Here is a 19313-nt window from a genome sequence, read left to right as displayed (position 1 = left end):
GTTGCTGGGGATCTTAAGTACCCGAAATGTTTTGCTGGACATGTGGTAATTTAAATCGCATGAGATTCCAAATGGAAGACAAGGAAACAGAAAGTTTTGTGTTTAAGATGTGAAGATCGGTGTTGAGATGGTACCATTCTATTATGAGGGTTTTGTATAGTAGTTTACAGTTTGAATTTAATTTGATGGTTATTGTGGCATCAACTGAGGGGTTGCGGTTATGAATGTGTACATGCTGAGACAGTTCAGTATTTCCTTGCTGTGTCTGGAAACTATTAACGTGGTAGTAGGCATGTGTGTTTGTGATGGTGGATAATACAAATTTATTGGTAGTGCTCCCAATGTAACATGTGTTACAATCAGGTTGACATTTGATTAAATAAACTGTTATTGATGTCCTTAGTGTCATATATGTGAGTTTCTTTATATTTGTTAAAAGGAGTTCCTAATTTATTATTAAGTACAAAAAATTATAAAGATATCAGTGTTAGTAAAGACTTGACATAATCTTGTGGCAATGGTAAGGAAGGACAATACGAATGTTGGAAGTATTGGCTTTTTTTATAAATGAGTTATTAGAAACATTTTAAATTACTAATCTTACCTTTAACAGTTGAAATAATTTGTTGGATTAGTTTGATGGGATATTTTCTAGCTGTGAATTTTTCAGCAAGATATTTTAGCAGAAGAATTAAATCATCCTGTGATTGGCAGTATTTAAAAGCATTAAAACCTTGGTTATAGAGAACTGATTTTTTTATACTAAGAGGATGGTGTGAAAGAAAATGTAGATATTGGCTTGTATTTGTTTTATTCCTATAGATTTTCGTCTTTAGCCTGTTATTTTGTTTATATATGGTTAAGTTAAGTTCCTTGAGGTTGTCACAGACATTCTCTCAGATATGTCAGACAAGCTGTACTTGCTACCTGGGAGTCTAAAACGCTGATGGAACTGATATTCAGGCGACATTCAAGTCAAGTGGACCCAATTTTGGCGAAGTCCGGACAGTCTGTGACAGCCAAATAAATCCTCTGCTTGCACCTTCACGATGGTGGGATTATTAGTAATCCTGGGTATAACCGCCATGCACAAGCACTGTGGGTGACTACCATGGTGTGAACCAACGTAAGCAGGGGTCAAGGTGTGGTGCCCAGATCACATGGAGGAATTCCGCCCCTCTGCGTTACCAGGCAAAACTAGGTGGTAGATGACTCTCATCAACCGGTGAAATACCACCACTTTGCTTATTAGCATTAGCATTAGTAGAGGCATATGATGCAAGAAAGCAAGCTTATTCAGCATCAGCCAAAAAAAAAGGAAAAAAAAAAAAAAAAAAAACAACCACTACTCCCATTTCACCCCTCAATTCGTTCGAAATACCTGTCCAGCTGAGCCTTAAATTTGTTTAGGCTATCAACTTCAACAACAAGCGATGGAAGTCTATTCCACAAACCAACTGCCCACTGGCTAAAGGCGAATTTCCGCACATCTATCCGACATCTGTCCTTCCTCAATTTGAATTTATGCCCTCTCAGGTGATTATTCTGAGCAAGAGGAAGAATTCCATCGGCATTGAGCATGCTCAAGCCATTCAAAGCCTTGTACACCTCTATCAGATCACCTCGGCGATGCCTAGTCTCCAGGCTCTGTAATTTGCAAAACTTAAGCCTTTCTTCGTAAGAGCAACCCTTTGTTCCATTCACTAATCTTGTTGCCCTTCTCTGTACTCGTTCCAGCAGCTCTACATCCTTCTTGAAATGAGGCCTCCAGACCTGTATACAGTACTCAAGGTGTGGCCTGACCAATGCCTTATACAAGGGAATAATCACATCCCTGTCCCTGCTAGAAAAATTCCTGTATATCATTGACAAGACACCATGAGCTACTCTTGCAGCTTGTCTGCACTGCTCAGAGAACTTCATATCTGCCTGCACAATTACCCCCAGGTCCTTTTCATTCTCTACCACTGTCAGCGTAGTACCACAGAGTTCATACGTTGATCTGGGGTTACTGTTTCCCATATGTAGTACTTTACATTTGTCAATGTTAAACTTCATTTGCCACCTCTCAGCCCATCTGCTCAACCTTTCCAGATCCTGTTGCAGCAGCATAGTATCAGTAGTGTCCTTAACAACCCTGCCAACCTTTGTATCGTCTGCAAACTTGGACATTAAGCCTGATACACCATCATCAATACCATTTATAAATACAGAAAACAACAATGGACCCAACACTGAACCCTGAGGAACTCCACTAATAACATTAGTCCACGTTGAGCAGTGTCCATTGATTACCACTCTCTGTCTTCTGCCACTCAACCATCCCTTTATCCATAGCAGCAATTTGCCTCGAATGCCACACTTCTCCAATTTGTGCAGCAGTCTTCCATGCGCAACAGTATCAAAAGCCTTTCTAAGATCCAAATATATAATATCAAAGTTATTCCCTGCATCCAGTTCTTTTGTGACTACATCATAGTATCCAATCAAATTGGTTAGACAAGACCTGCCCTTAACAAACCCATGCTGTGTCTGAGCTATAACTGAATTCTTGTCCAGATGATCCTGCAGTGCTTCTTTAACCAGTGCCTCCATTAATTAGCCTCCTTATTGGAGGCTTGAAATGGTGGAACCCATGTTTAGTTTCCAGAGCTAAGTTCCAGTCAACCCCTCCCCAGCTCTTCCATCATGCAGTATGACCGATGACTTTTGAGGTTATGATGGACATCATGGTGAGCTCCAATCTTCCTTACATTTAGAGGGTACAGCTCTAAAACGGTGTTTGCAGATCGGTTGCTCATTAGTACACCAGACTGAGCCTATTGGTAACTCTTTAGGAGGCTTCTGGATCAGCTAGTATATAATCTTGTAACCTCTACTCTGCCAGATAGTGACTGGAGGGAGCCCAAGCAGTGTGTATGCGGAGGGCATTGTCAAGGCCACGTTATGTCAAGGATCTGGATATATTTTTACCATGTGTGTGCCATATCCAAAAAGTTCATTACTTGATACAGCATGTCTCCCCCCACTTTTTCTTACCATTGAATACACCATGAATTGTCAAACTAATAGAGTAAGCTTATCTGCGAAAAGATCTAAACCTCCCAAACACTTCCTAGTTCATTCTCAATTCTAATCTTGCCGCCGTCCATTTCCACTTGCAGTCTGCCAAACCCCATGTACTTTTCCTGACAGAATCTCAGTTACCCAAATTATTCGCTGTATGATTCCTTTCGCCTCAAAGATGGTACTTGTGCATATGTCTGTTCCGATATTCCCTGTCAGAGACTTGGTAATTTGGAATCTCCTCTTCTCTGGCTTAAAATCTCTTTACCTCATTGTGTCAAATTCATCTGTTTTCTCTACCGTTCGCCCAACTCCACTAATCACTTGGAGCTCTTTGACTTCCTCTCTTTGCAACTTGACTTTCTCCAGGCCAACTTTCCTAACAGTGAGGTAATTTTCCTTGGTGATTTTAATGTTCACAACTCCAGCTGGTTTCCATTGTCTAGTCACACCGACCCAGCTGGTTGAGATGCTCAGGCTTTTGCAATTACTAATGCCATTGTACAGATTGTTCATTTATCTACAAGAATATCGGACAATCCCAACCATTCAGCCAACACGCTTGATTTTTTTCTCACAAACAACCCTTCTAAGTGAGTTGTCCTTTAGGCACCTCAGATCACAACTTGGTGATTGTCTCTTCTGCAATGGAGTCTTTTATCTCATGGCTATTCCAAGCCTAATGTTGTTTGGCATTACAAGAATGCAAAAGACATGCGAGATTTCTTTTCCTTGGTTGGATTACTGTTTCAAAACTTCTGATGTCAACGTTTGCTCAGATCGCATCAGTGAAATTATTCTTCTAGGAATCCTTCATTCCACACTCCACTTTAAAATCTTGTCCTCTCTCTAAACCTTGGTTTTCCAATAAATGTGCTAAGGCTGTTTGAGAGAAAAACGTTGCATATTGCAATTGGCTTCTTTCCAATTCTTCAGTTTCATTTTCTACCTACACGAAAGCTCGCAACAATTGTAAAGCACTTATTAATCAGTCCAAACTAGATTTTGAACAGGCTAAGAGTAGAAAACTTACTTCTTCCCAAATAATAGCTGAGCATTCTGGTCTCTTGCTGAAGCTATTTGCTGCAACTTTTGCCTATATCTTTACTCCCACCTCTGTCAAAACCAAATGGTTCTGTTGTCACTTCAGCCAAGGATAAAGCTGACCTGTTAGCATCCCACTTTTTTTCCAACTCGTGTATTAATGATCTTGGTAGAACACCTCCTACCATTCCCAGCATGCTCCATTGAATGCCTTCTGTGGTCTTCAATCAAAAGGATGTTGACGAATCTTGATGCTAAGAAAGCTCCAGGGCCTGATGGCGTTTCTCCACTTGTTCTGAAAACCTGTGGTCCTGAACTTCCTCCTGTTCTTTGCCACCTTTTTTCACTTTCTTATTCCAAAGGTGTTTTTCCTTCTGCTCGGAAATTTGCTCATATCCAGCCAGTTCCTAAAAAGGTGATAAATCCCTTCCATCCAATTATCATTCCATTGCAATTACTTCTACCCTTTCTAAAGTAATGGAGAAATCAATTAACCGCCAACTCTTAAACTACCTAGAAACTTTCCATCTGATCAACGATCGTCAGTATGGATTCCGTTGGCGTTGATCCACTGGTGATATTCTGGCTTAAGTTACCCATTTATGGACAAATTCAATGGAAAAGTACAGAGAAACACAAGCAGTTGCTCTTAATATCTCAAAGGCTTTCGATTGTGTTTGGCTTAAAGTTCTTCTGAACAAGCTTTCATCTTATGGTTTGTCAACTGTTTTTTGTAATTTGTTATCCAGTTTTCTCTCTGATCGCTCACTGAGTGTGATGGCTCTGTCTTCTAACTTCTCCACTAATGCCGGTGTCCCCCAAGGTTCAGTTCTTACCCCCACTCTTTTCCTCTTGTATATCAATGACCTTCTTCCATTGACTGGAAATCCTATCCATAGTTTTGCCGATGATAGTACATTGCATTCCACTTTCCATTTTGAGAAACCTTGCCCTGCTCAATCAGCTTCAACTTCTCGAATATCTGCTACCAATTCCTTAAATGCCGATCTCCAGTGGGGCAAAGACAACTTAGTTGATTTCAATCCTAAAACTCAGTCTTGTCTTATATCTTGCAAAAAGGATTCTTCTGCTCCTATGTATTCTTCTGCTTACCTTTGGTGACGCTCCGATTTCTAGGAAAGTTGATATATCTCTTTTGGGGATTACCCTGACTTCTAATCTCTCTTGGCACAAGCATATTACAAATATTGCTTCCTCTGCATCTAAAAAACTTGGTTTTCTCTTTCACTCTCGGCGTTACTTTTCTTCCAAACAGCTGTTCATTCTGTACAAATCGCAAATCTGTCCTACCACGGAATATTGTTCCCACATCTGGGGTGGTGCCCTCAAAACCTCTCTCAGGCTTCTTGATTCCATTCAGAAGAGGGCAGTTAGGTTAATTAATGATTCATCTCTAACAGTCTCTCTCCACTCGCTTTCTCATAGACGCACTGTTTCTGCTGCATGCCTCTTCTACAGATACTTCCATGGGCACTGTTCTTCTGAATTGGCTTCTATAATTCCTGCTCTCTCTTTCAAAACAGTCCGAACACGTGCCGCCACCAGCCAACATCCATTTACTGTCCAACTTCAAACCCACAGAACCAACTTTTCATCATCTTCATTTATTCATTCAACTGCTGTTTTCTGGAACAACCTTCCTTCATACGTATTTCCTGAAAATTACAATCTACAGAAGTTCAAGTCCAATGTCAACAAATATCTTCGTTAGTCTTCTTAACCTCAAACCCAAGCATGGTACTATGTACTATAGGTTGTAATACCTCGTGTTTGGGGTTCACATAAAAAAAAAAAAAAAAAAAAAAAAAAAGGGAAATTAACGGAGGCGCTGGTTAAAGAACCATTGCAGGATCATCTAGACAAGACTACTTTTATAGCTCGGACAGAGCATGGGTTTGTTAAGGGGAAGTCTTGTTTGGTCAGTTTGATTGGATTCTATGATGTAGTCACAAAGCAACTGGAAGCAAAGAATAATTGAGATCATATACTTGGATTTCAGGAAAGCTTTTGATACTGTTGCACATGGAAGACTGCTGCACAAATTGGAGTAGGTTTCATTGGAGGCAAATTGCTGCTATGGATAAGGGGATGGTTGAGTGGGAGAAGACAGAGTGGTAATCAATGGACACTGCTCTTCATGGATTAATGTTATTAGTGGAGTCCCCCATGGTTCAGTGTTGGGTCCATTGTTGTTTTCTGTATTCATTAATGATGGTATATCAAGCTTAAAGTCCAAGTTTGCAGACAATATGAAGATCAGCAAGGTTGTTAATGACAGCATGCTGCTGCAACGGGATCTAGATAAGTTGAGCAGATGGGCTGAGAGGTGGCAACTGAAGTTTAACATTGACAAATGTTAAGTGCTGCATATGGGAAGCAGTAACCCCAGAGTAACGTATCAATTGTGTGGTACTACACTGACAGTGGTAGAGAGTGAAAAGGAGGTGGGGTAATTGTGCAGGCAGATATGAAGTTTTCTGAGCAGTGCAGACAGTTTGCAAGAGTAGCTCATGATGTCTTGTTATTGATATACAGGAATTTTTCTAGCAGGGATAGGGAGGTGATTATCCCCTTGTATAAGGCAATGGTCAGGCCACACCCTCATTTTAAGAAGGATATAAAGCTGTTGGAACGAGTATAGAGAAGGGCAACAATATTAGTGAATGAAATAAAGGGGTGCTCTTATGAAGAAAGGCTTAAGTTTTGCAAATTACAGCATCTGGAGACTAGGCACCAGCGAGTTGATCTGATTGAGGTGTATAAAGTCTTGAATGGTTTGAGCATGCTCAATGCTGATGGGTTTCTTCCTCTTTCCCAGAGTAATCGCATGAGAAGGCATAAATTCAAATTGAGGAAAGACAGTTGTAGGATAGATGTGCGGAAGTTTTGCCTTTAGCCAGCGGGTTGTTGATTGCTGTAACAAACTTCCATCTGTCATTGTAGAAGTTGATAGCTTAAACAGATTCAAGGCAAAACTGGACAAACATTTGGAGCAAGTCAACGGGTGAAATGTTTTGGAGGGCGAAATGTTTTTTTTTTTTTTTTTGGCTGATGCTATATAAGCTTGCTTTCTTGCATCATGTGCCAACGCTAAATTTGGTGAAAAGATTGTTAATGGTGTTTTGGTCTCCAATTATTGTAACATCATCTGCATAATGGATGTAAAGTTTAATATTTGCTGGAAATGGTTGGAGTTTGATGTTCGACCATGGCAAGGTATATTTCAGATAAGAGGATTGAAATTCCTAGACCGATAGGAAGTCTGATAATCTGTTCTTACACTTGGTCTTTAAAATAAAGTCTAGCTTTGATTAGTACAGTAACAAGTTCCAAAATACTGTCAATGTTAAGAGAAGTCCGGCTGGCTAAGGTATTGTCTCCAAGGGCTTGTAAAGTGTAATCTAGGTCTACATTAGTGTATAGGGACAGTACATCAAAGAAATTATGCTAATAAATAGTTTCCGGATAACACGATAGGGCTTATATGTTAGAGGGTTTGACATGTGGTATACATTCTGAATTTAGAATATTTCATAAGGGGAAAAATGATCTTTACGAGGAAGGAAGATAAATTTGCAAAGGTCGATTTACTATAGGAAACAATCGGATTTAATGGGTGGTCAGGTTTATGAAGCTTAATACTTAAGTTAATATGGGGTAAGACATTGTTGCAGATACCTATTTGTTGTAAGGTGAGTAATTTAGCATTAGTAGAGGCATTTGATGCAAGAAAGCAAGCTTATGCAGCATCAGCCAAAAAAAAAAAAATAAATAAATAAATAAAAAAAAAAAATAATAAATAAATAAAAAATAACCACTTCCACTTCACCCCTCTGTTCGTTCGAAATACCTGTCCAGCTGAGCTTTAAACTTATTTAGGCTATCAACTTCCACGACAGGGATGGAAGTCTGTTCCACCAACCAACCACCCGCTGGCTAAAGGCAAATTTCCGCACGTCTATCCTACATCTGTCTTTCCTCAATTTGAATTTATGCCCTCTCAGGTGATTATTCTGAGCAAGAGGGAGAATCCCATCAGCACTGAGCATGCTGAAACCATTCAAGGCTTTATACACCTCTATCAGATCACCTCGCCGGTGCCTAGTCTCCAGACACTATAATTTTCAAAAACTTAAGCCCTTCTTTGTAAGAGCACCCCTTTGTTCCATTCACTACTCTTGTTGCCCTTCTCTGTACTCGTTCCAGCAGCTCTACATTCTTCTTGAAATGAGGCCTCCAGACCTGTATACAGTACTCTAGGTGTGGTCTGACCATTGCCTTATACAAGGGAATAATCACCTCCTTATCTCTGCTAGAAAAATTCCTATATATCATTGACAATACACTGTGAGCTACTTTTGCAGCCCGTCTGCACTGCTCAGAGAACTTCATATCTGCCTGCACAACCACCCCCAGGTCCTTTTCATTCTCTACCACTGTCAATGTAGTACCACAGAGTTGATACGTTGCTCTGGGGTTGCTGTTTCCCATATGTAGTACTTTACATTTGTCAATATTAAACTTCATTTGCCACCTCTCAGCCCATCTGCTCAACCTTTCCAGATCCTGTTGCAGCAGCATAGTGTCAGTAGTGTCCTTGACAACCCTGCCAACCTTTGTATCGTCTGCAAACTTGGACATTAAGTTTGATATACCATCATCAATATCATTTATAAATACAGAAAACAATAATGGACCCAATACTGAACCCTGAGGGACTCCACTAATAACATTAGTCCACGATGAGCAGTGTCCATTGATTACCACTCTGTCTTCTCCCCCTCAACTACCCCTTTATCCATAGCAGCAATTTGCCTCCAATGCCACACTGCTTCAATTTGTGCAGCAGTCTTCCATGTGCAACAGTATCAAAAGCCTTTCTAAGATCCAAGTATATAATATCAAAGTTATTCCCTGCATCCAGTTCTTTTGTGACTGCATCATAGTATCCAATCAAATTGGTCAGGCAAGACTTCCCCTTAACAAAACCATGCTGTGTCCGAGCTATAACTGAAGTCTTGTCTAGATTTTGTAGGTGGTAGATGACTTTCATCAACCGGTGAAATACCACCACTTTGCTTATTGGAGGCTTGAAGTGGTGAAACCCATGTTTAGTCTCTAGAGCAAAGTTTCCGGCATCCACCTCCCCCCATATTTCTCCTTCCACCCATGCACGGTACTAGGTACTATAGATGTGTTTGGGGTTTTCATAAAAAAAAAAAAAAAAGATAGAACTGCAAAATTGAAACTGTACTCAAGGCCAGAGAGTTCAGAGGTAGAGAATGCTTGGGATGTAACGTTAACGACGGCAGGTGTGCAAGTTTATTTCATGATTTGCTCGTAAACTTCTAAACAGGGTATCTAACTTGTTTTTCAGCCTTGAACTGGTGTAATTATTGTCCATTTTATAGGTTTGGGAGTTGGAAAGAATTTTTTGTATTTTATTTACGTAGTCCCATTTATTTAGAATAACAGTGGTGTTGGCTTTTTGGATAATATTGGGATTATTTTTTAACTTAAGTAAATTTGTTATTTAGTTATATTAGACTGGGATGTGAGATGGGTGTTTATGACAGCATTAGTTTCATGGAAAATGCAGTTTTTGTCTGGGTGGTTCCTGAGTTTAGTTTGTAGCTCTATAATGCAATTTTCTATAGGGTAGTGTCTACTTTTAACTGCAAAATTGAAACTGTACTCAAGGCCAGAGTTCAGAGGGAGAGAATGCTTGGGATGTAACGTTAACGACGGCAGGTGTTCAAGATCTGTGGTGTACTTGAGTAAGCCTAATCCAATTTTTTGAATGCTTTTGGTTGACTTGATAGGTTGCTGCATTAATATGCATGTTATTTAAATAAACTAACTGTATCCTTTCTGCTGTGGTAATACTCCTTTTTAAATTATTTTAGGTAATGTATGTGGTGTAAAAGCTTGTTTGTTATGAAATCTATTTCATAACTCTTAAAGATAGCTAAATAAAATTGATGAGCGAGGTATGGATATTTACTACAAACATATTTAGTGCATATGCAGGTGAATTAGGAATTGTTATGTGAATGGCATTTTGGAGAAACAAAATATGCAGTTTGGTCACGAAATATTTAACAATAGTTTTGGTAAACAGAATCTGTCAATTAACCATGTCAACATTCAATTATTGTGATTAGGAAGGGATAGGCAGTCTGGATGAGGTTTTAGATCAACATTAAAATATCATAAATAATGACCATGATTAGAGTCAGCAAAATATTAAAATGCCGAAGTTCGTGACAGAGAATGTTTTTTTTTTTTTTTGTTTTTTTTTTAAATCACGCTTTCTTAATTAAGATTCTTAACTTGCGATTTTAGTTTCAATTAAAGATTTCCCACACCACTGTTTCATAATTCATGTAACCATAACAGATTATTGAGGTTGAGTGCAGTCTTTTTTATTAAGCTATAACTAAATACATTATCTATATGGAATATCTTAAAATATTATGCCTAGTAACATTTTTTGTTTTCACTTTAAATTACTAACATAACTGCAGACTAGTGATCCATCATAATTTTATTACACCAAAGAGCTTAAAAACAAAACTAAAATGATTTAAATATTTTAGTATTTATGAACCTCTTGCTGCTTTACTAAACATTTGATGATTTAAGCCATCTCTTTTAATTACCCACAAACAACATGGCCCATGATTATCGTACAAGTTTTTAAAATTTTTATTTATGTACATTACCACACTAAAAAAGGTAGCTACTAGGTAGTTTTATGTGTATACACATATATTTTCTCTCTCTCTCTCTCTCTCTCATAATATCAAAGAAAGCAGGAATAAGCAATATATACCTTGTATTTGCCTTTTCTTATGGCAAAATGGTCAGTACAGTTGTTAGTTGCCAAGGCATAGTATACACTAATGGCAAAGTATATATCATAAATAAAATGATGATGATATGATTTTAATGTTCCTTATATTGTTATTTATGTTAACATTTAAGAAATACAACAGTATATCCCAACTTACATGGGTTCAAGCTCTGCAAATTGCACCATCTGGAGACCAGGTGCCCGCGAGGTGATCTGATTGAGGTGCATTAGTTAAGGCATATGATGCAAGAAAGCAAGCTTATACAGCATCAGCCAAAATAAAAAACCTTCCCATTTCATCCATCCAGTCACTCCAAATGTTTGTCTGGTTCAGCTTTAAATTTATTTAAGCTATCAACTTCCACAACAGCAGATGGAAGTCTGTTCCAGCAATCAACTACCAGCTGGCTAAAGGCAAACTTCTGCACATCTATTCTACAACTCTCTTTCCTCAATTTGAATCTATGCCCCCTCAGGTTCTTAATCTGAGCAAGCAGAAGTATCCTGTCAGCATTGAGCTTGCTCAAACCATTCAAGGCCTTATACACCTGGAGACTAGGCACCTGCAAGGTGATCTTGCAGGTGCCTAGTCTCCAGGCGCTGCGACTTGCAGAACTTAAGTCTTTTTTTGTGAGCGCACACCTTTGTTCCTCTCACCAATCTTGTTGCCCTTCTCTGTACTCATTCTAGCAACTCTACATCCTTCCCAAAATGAGGCATCTTGAGTACTGTATACAGTACTCAAGGTGTGGCATGACCATTGCCTTATACAAAGGGATAATCACCTCCTCATCTCTGCTAGCAAAATTCCATGACTTGCTGTGGCAGCCCATCTGCACTGCTCAGAGAACTTCATATCTGACTGCACAAATACCCCCCCCCCCCCCACAGGTCTTTTTCATTCTCCACCTCCCTGAGTGTAGTACCACACATTTGGTATTTTTCTGTTGGGTTACTGCTACCCATATGGAGTACTTTGCATCTGTCAATGTTAAAATTCAGTTGCCACTTCTCAGCTCATCTGCCTAAATTTTCTAGATCCTGTTGCAGTAGCATACTGTCTTTACTGTCAAACTGCCAAACTTTGTATCATCTGCAAACTTGGACATTAGGCTTGATATACCTTCATCAATATCATTGATAAATACACAAAATCCTGGGGGACTCTTCTAATAACATTAGTTCATGTAGAGCAGTGTCCATTTATTACCAACCTCTGCTGTCTCCTACTTACCATCCCTTTATCCATTGCAATAACTTGCCCTTAATAATACTGCTCCAATTTGTACAGCAGTCTTCCATTTGCAACAATATCAAAAGCTTTCCTGAAATACAAGTATATAATATCAAAATTATTTTTTGCATCCAGTTCCTTTGTGACCACATTGTAGTATTCAATGAAATTGGTCAGACAAGACTTCCCCTTAACAAGCCCATGCTATATCTGAACTATTACTGTTGTCTTGTCTAGGTGATTCCATTATGTTAGTTTAACAGAAGTTAAAAAAAAAAAATCTATAATTATTTGTGCCATCCTTTGTGAATTCGGGATACATTTGTATATCTCCAGTCCATGGGGACCTCCCCTGACTCTAAGGATGCACTAATAATTATGGCTAATGGTTTGCTTACTTCCCTGGCTGCCTCCTTCATAACTGGATAGATATCCAGTTATGAAGGTGGCAGCCATCATAACTGGATACTTCCCATCAGCCCCAGGTGCCTTTTTTTTTTTGTTTAACTTCAACAATTTCTTCTCCACTTTGCTCTCAGTTATTACAAATCACTTATCTCCCTGTTAGAGTTTGTAAACTTCTGGCATTCCCCTCCTTGAATAACTCCTCATGTGTGAATGTAGATGCAAAATATTCATTTAGTTTGGCATCTATCTGAGAATGATCATCTACAGTCGAATCATTGATATCAAGTGGACCAATCTGCTTCCTTTTAGAGTTTATAAGTCTTTTCTGTTTTTCATAATCTGCCTTTGCTCGCCTAAGCTCCTTTAGACTTGATTACAGACTAACTTATCTGCCATAGGCTTCTGTGTCGCCTGATAATTTCCATGCATTTTTCTTCTCTGTCACGAGCCTCATTAATTCATCCAACATCCATTTAGGCCCGAACCTTGAACAGTATTTCTTAGTTGGTATGAAAAGCCTAGTAGCTTCCAAGATTAAGTCTCTGAAGGCTTCCCATTTAGAATTCACCATTGGTAACATCATCAGTTGATCCCACTGTACAGAATTTAAAAACTGTCTGAGACCACTGTAGTCACCCTTACAAAAACCTTTCCCTTTACGGTACATAGGTACATCTTTAAGTAAATCCCACATCAGTACACTGATCACTGTCACCTAGTCGTTCCTTTATCTACAAATTCTTAACGCATGAATAATCACTGCTGATAATTAGATCAATGGTATTACTCCCTCTGGTTGCCCCTCAAACATGTTGCTGTAGAAAACAATTATCCAATAAATACACAAAAGCCTTGCTAGCATGCGAGTGACCAACTCACAAGTTCCAGTCAATATCTGGAAAGTTTAAAATCCTCCATTACAAGACATTCTGATTTACTGGCCCATTCTATTTCTCTGCACTCATCAGAGTCGTTAGACCTATAACATACTCCTACTCTCATTTTCCCCTTCCCAATGTTTGTCACAGACTCAACATGACACTGTCCACCTGTGTCAACTGGATGCACTTCCTTAGATTTTGTTTCTTAACTAACAGCACAACCCCTCCTTCTCCTCCTCCCTTCCTACCCTTTTAGTACACATTGTACTCCCCAAATTCCAATTCTGCACTACTTAAATCTGTGTGAAACTATGTCTCTGATATCCCAGCAATATCTGCCTTTGATGTCTTGATCAGCACTTCAAATTCATCAATTTTATTTACTGTACTTCTAGCATTAGTGACATGCAAGCATACATGCATTTGTTCTTAATCTTAGTTACCCTAACACAGCCCATGTATTTATTTGTTCTGTGATGATTCCCAGCAACTTGCTCTAGGCTGCTGTTCATTGCAATAGAAGCAGTGCAAGAATCACTTTTGCCTCTGCCTGCAGCTACGGTTAATATTTTAGTTAGTGAATCTTAGAAGTTTTCCGACCCATCTAACACTGCCTCAATAGCATCAGCAAATATTTTTGCACCCTTTCTATTTAAGTGTATCCCATCCCTGTAGAAGCAGTCTCTCCTGTTAGCAAGCACAGACCATGCTGAAAAAGAATTCTACCCACAGTCTCTCCATGGCCGAATTGATTGACAAGGCTATCATCATATATTCTCTGCTATCATGTCTGGGCAGAATTGCAGACACTTCCAAATTTAACCCTAACTTGCAACTTTTTTCCAGCAGTGAACTGTACTTGTTAAGTAAATCTGCAGATCTCTCACTCTTGAGGTCATTAATGCCAACGTGTACAATAATTTGCCTTTTGTGCCCTTAAAAGATGATATCTGCTCTACAACATAATCAACCTTTGTCCCTGGCAGACATACCCCTGTCCTATTCCACTTATCTTTTTGCATAATATATACAGTCTCCCTGACAATAGCTACTGACAATAACTAGTTCCTGTGGGACCAGCGCAGTCTGCCTTGAAGATTGCCTCTGTGTTGCCTGATGCTCAGGAGAGTATAAGGCCTAGAATGGTTTGAGCAAGCCCAATGCTGATGGGATTTGTCCCCTTGTTCAGATTATGCACCCAAGGGCCATAAATTCAAATTGAGGAAATACAGTTATAGAATAAATGTGCAAAAATTTGCCTTTAGCCAGCGAGTGGTTGATTGCTAGAACAATCAACCACTTGCTGTCATTGTAAAAGTTGATTGCTTAAATAAATTCAAGGAAGAACTGAAGAAACATTTTGGAGTGAATGGATGGGTGAAATGGGAAGTTGTTTTTTTTTTTTTGTTGATGCTGTATATTTTTTTATTTTGGTAGTTGTTGGCGCATCGGCTTCTGCGGCCACAATGCACCTCCCAAGGCCTCTGCAGCACCTTGATCCAAGCCCGAAGCAGGATTCGAACCCGTGACCTTTGAGTTGCCAGGTAGGCACCCTACCCACTTGGCTAGTCCGGTCGGCAAAAATGAATTTTCTGTTTATACTCCGGGACGACCAAATGATCAGAGGAGTTCACAAGATAGACAGAATACAAGAAACAGCACCGTATTCAGCAGTCACAGGCTTGAACCCCGGTCACTCAAGGCACATGTACTTATGCACCTGTGCGCCTGACCACTAGGCTACGGCGGCCGTTGATGCTGTATAAGCTTGTTTTCTTGCATCATATGCCTCTATCAATTGAAGCAAACCTATATGTCAAAAACTATTGTATTTAAGCATTTAGACTTGCACAGATTAATTTACAGTCTTTAGAACAAATTAACCATGTAAGTTTCAGACCTACTGTATACCCATATATCACTGCACGTGCCAGTATTCAGCGAAATAAACATGCCCGCTCAACTATTTTTTTTCAGCATGACACATTTATTAAAAATTATCCCCCCCAGAAAGATATATAAAATGATATACAATGTACACCAACGTACTTGCTGACTTAACACTTCTTGATGGAAGAAAGCAGTTTTTGTTGGTACTCTGTTGTGCTGTTGGGACACACACTTTTTTTTAATTGTCTCTTATATTGTCAAAATGATTGCACACTTTGCAATGCCATTATATTAACAATGTAAGAGATAGTTATAAAAAATGTTTTAAATTATTTCAAAAGCTTTTGTTAAAAAAAATCCACAAAGGATGAACTTTGTACAACAGTGTGCCTTCAGGCATGATGCATAACTAATTATGGAAATGGATGGCTTTGGCCAAACACAAACCAAACACTAGAAATTGTTAATGTAAATAGTACATATGAAAAAAATTTCCAAATAGTTCTTATTTACATAAAAGAACTTTCAAAAAAAGGATAGATGTTAGCTAATCTTTAAAAACTATTTCTTGGACAATTTTCTAGTTTTGGGAATTCATCATTATAAATCATAAAGGAAAAACCAAAATTGAAACTATGAATTTAATGAAAATATTTCTGACATCCATTACAACAAACTGCAGTAGAATTCAGTACTAGTCTTGTGAAAAGCAATTATAAAATAATTTGTCATGGGACTTGAACATTCCATCATATCACAAAATACTGTTGCACAGTGTCAATGGACTCAATAAAATAGTGAAAAATAGGTTTCTGATTAGAGTAGCTAAGGCAAGTTTTAGAGAATATCAATTTAGATCACACAGAACTTGATCTAATTTAAGTTAATTTCTAGGCAGGAAATTCATGTTTGTTTTTTAAATTCTTACATATCAATTTTAAATAAAAGAAACAAGAGAAACCAATAATGATAATGTTCTTAGAATTTTCAAGGTCAGTCATTTTCTGAATCAAAACAAGTGCATATGTGGCAAATGCCATTTGAGTGGTGTTTTTTTTCTCTTATCAGCTGTCTGTGTTTAGTTTCTGCAAATCCAAAACTGTACGGCAATAATGCGGAGCTCGCTCACAGACACCACATGATTATGGAGTTTGGTACAAGAAATGTAAAAATTATCACTTTTCTGGCACTGTTAAATGCAAAAAAAAAAAAAATTTGATTTCTCATAATTTATGTGTCAAAATGAAACCAGAAATACCATATAATCATTAGAAAATATTGGTAGCCAAAGATGCACAAGAGGGTATAATTTTATTTCAAAAAAAAAAAAAAAAAAAAAAGAAGAACATTTAAACATTTGGCATCTGTTAGATATCATGTAAGCAGGAGAGTGTTAAATATATGTATATATATTTAACTTCTCTGCTGGACAGCTCTCAAACAAGCAAAATGCAACAAATTTATTAAACAGATAAATGAAATAATAAAGTGAGCACTATATCCATCATATACATGATTAATTTTCATGAACAATCCCAAAAATATATCTATATTTTTATTAGTGTCAATTTATTTGTCTAATTCTAGAAATCTTTGTTACATAGTCCATCACTATACTATATCATGCCAATTTTTGGGACTTAGATCCCCCATCCGTATCTAGCTCTAAAGATATATAAATATACACATTAAAAGCCAGTGTTTTGATATTTATTTTGAAATAAGTATTAAAACATCACAGTTTGATATGCATGTTCTTTTTCCCTTTATAGTATACATGTGAGAAACTGTATTTTGCAGTGTGATAAAAACTTGAAATTGAATTTCTTTTTTTTTTTTTTTTGCCAATGTGATTATTCAAAGTCAAGTGCCTATAAATTTCTGTGAACAGAATTAAAAGCATAAGTGACATCTTACATACTGAAATCACTTTATTAGATGTGTTATATGTTGAGGTAATTTCCAGGAGTACATGCCTAAGTATTGCCTAGAGCAGAGGTTCCCAAAGTGTAAGGTGCACTCCCCCCTGGGCACCTTTTTGTGGGGGGAGAGTTGTTTTTTTGTAATGAAATATATACAAACTATCCCAACAATCCAGATATTGAAGTAGTATTAATTTATAAAAGTATGTATACTCACAGCTGATCTAGGTACACTTATGCATGATAAAACTCTTCCCTTTGCTGCTACTATTAGGTGTATATGTGTAAATGTTAGTTATTCAATTCCCACTGAGGTATAACAGTTAATAATTTTTCATAACAAATTCATTTAAAATACCTGATAGCACTGATTTGATGTAATATCAAGTATTAACATTGTAATAATCTTGTCTTATGATTAATCTTTCAAGAGATAACTACATATACTCCCTGATAATTATTTTTATTCTATATTACATTAGTAACATCTAGAACTTATACTGATGCCTTGATCATATACATTTATAATACAACCAAGGGAATGGGGGAACAAAAAACACGTGCATGGCACACACCACATAAAGAAATAACTTTATTAACCAAATAAACCTACTGAAATATCATCAACATCCCTCTTAATTTTTATTAATGCCACAATTATTAAATTATCATGCAAATTTTGGTTCCATGGGGTTTTGGAGAATCCCCACAGCCTTCAGTGAAGTTGTGCTTTTCACCTACTCATTCAGCTGCAATCTATTTTTCAATGAAACAAATGTTTTCTTTCATTTTGCCATTAACAACAGAAATCTTTGTTACATATCAAGCAAAACCAAGTTAAGTTTATTCTTGATAATTATATGCATGTGCTGAAAATGCTGAGAAATTATAGGAGTGAAATTGAAAAATATGTATTTGATGATAATGAAATTTCACATGGTTATTTAATGAAAAAAAAACTTTCAAGCCTACAGGCGAGTAAGGCTCCTGGGGTTGATGGCATATACCCTATAATTTTAAGGGAGGCAGCAAGTGAGTGCGTTGAACAGTTAATTACGAGAGCATCACAGGACTCAGGAAAGATTCTGCTGGATTGGAAAAGTGCCAATACATAAAGGCAATTCTAAGAGTGAAGTGGGAAATTGTCAACTGGTCAGTCTAACTTCAGTAGTAGGGAATATCTTGGAAGCAATGATCAAGGTTTGAATTCAGGATAATTTAGATAGAAATGGAATTCTGAAAGATACATAGCATGGTTTTGTAAAGGGAAAATAGTGTTTAAAAATTTGGTTAGCTATTTTGACAGGATCACTCACAAGCTGGATTTAGGAAATAATTTCTCCTACCCAGTTAGTATGCTTGCATTGTTTTATTATATCTCATATTGTGAATACCTTCAGAACAAGTTGCCCAGGTATTGCACTACTTTGTATAAGTAAGTCTTCTGTAGTAGAGAAGGCTGTTACTTATTCTCAGATGGGCACCACCACCCAGACGACACAGTTTCGAGGCTGGTGGGCAGGTATCCTGTTGCAATAGTGACAACTCAGTTATGAAGTATTACTTCACAATATGAGAGATGCTTGGTGTGCATGGTTTTATCTAAATATATTTCTTGACTAAATGTCAAAGAGTATGAAATGGCTCTTTAAGCACGGGTAATGCATCTCCATTTCTACTAATGGGTAGTAGAAATGGAGATGCTTAAACAGCCTTTTCATACTCTTTGACATTTAGTTAAGAAATATATTTAGATACATAAAGTAAAGATTAAATTATATAATGCACTGAGATAGTTGTAGGTAATTCTGTGGACTACATTAAATTTCTTGCCTTGTACATAAATGAGTATGTCATATTACTAGACAGTGCTTTTTTTCGTAAAAAAATAGGTGCTGGTACATTTTTTTGCTATCAGGAAAAATTGAAAATTAAAAGGATATGAAAATTACTCTAAATTTTTTTTCCCTGATATTGTTACTTTAGTAGTG

This window comes from Mastigoproctus giganteus, chromosome 14 (assembly GCF_048544385.1).
Source record: "Mastigoproctus giganteus isolate SK-2022 chromosome 14, ASM4854438v1, whole genome shotgun sequence".
Lineage (NCBI taxonomy): Eukaryota > Metazoa > Arthropoda > Arachnida > Uropygi > Thelyphonidae > Mastigoproctus > Mastigoproctus giganteus.
The sequence above is the reverse complement of the archived record's forward strand: the minus strand, read 5'-3'. Positions refer to the sequence as shown.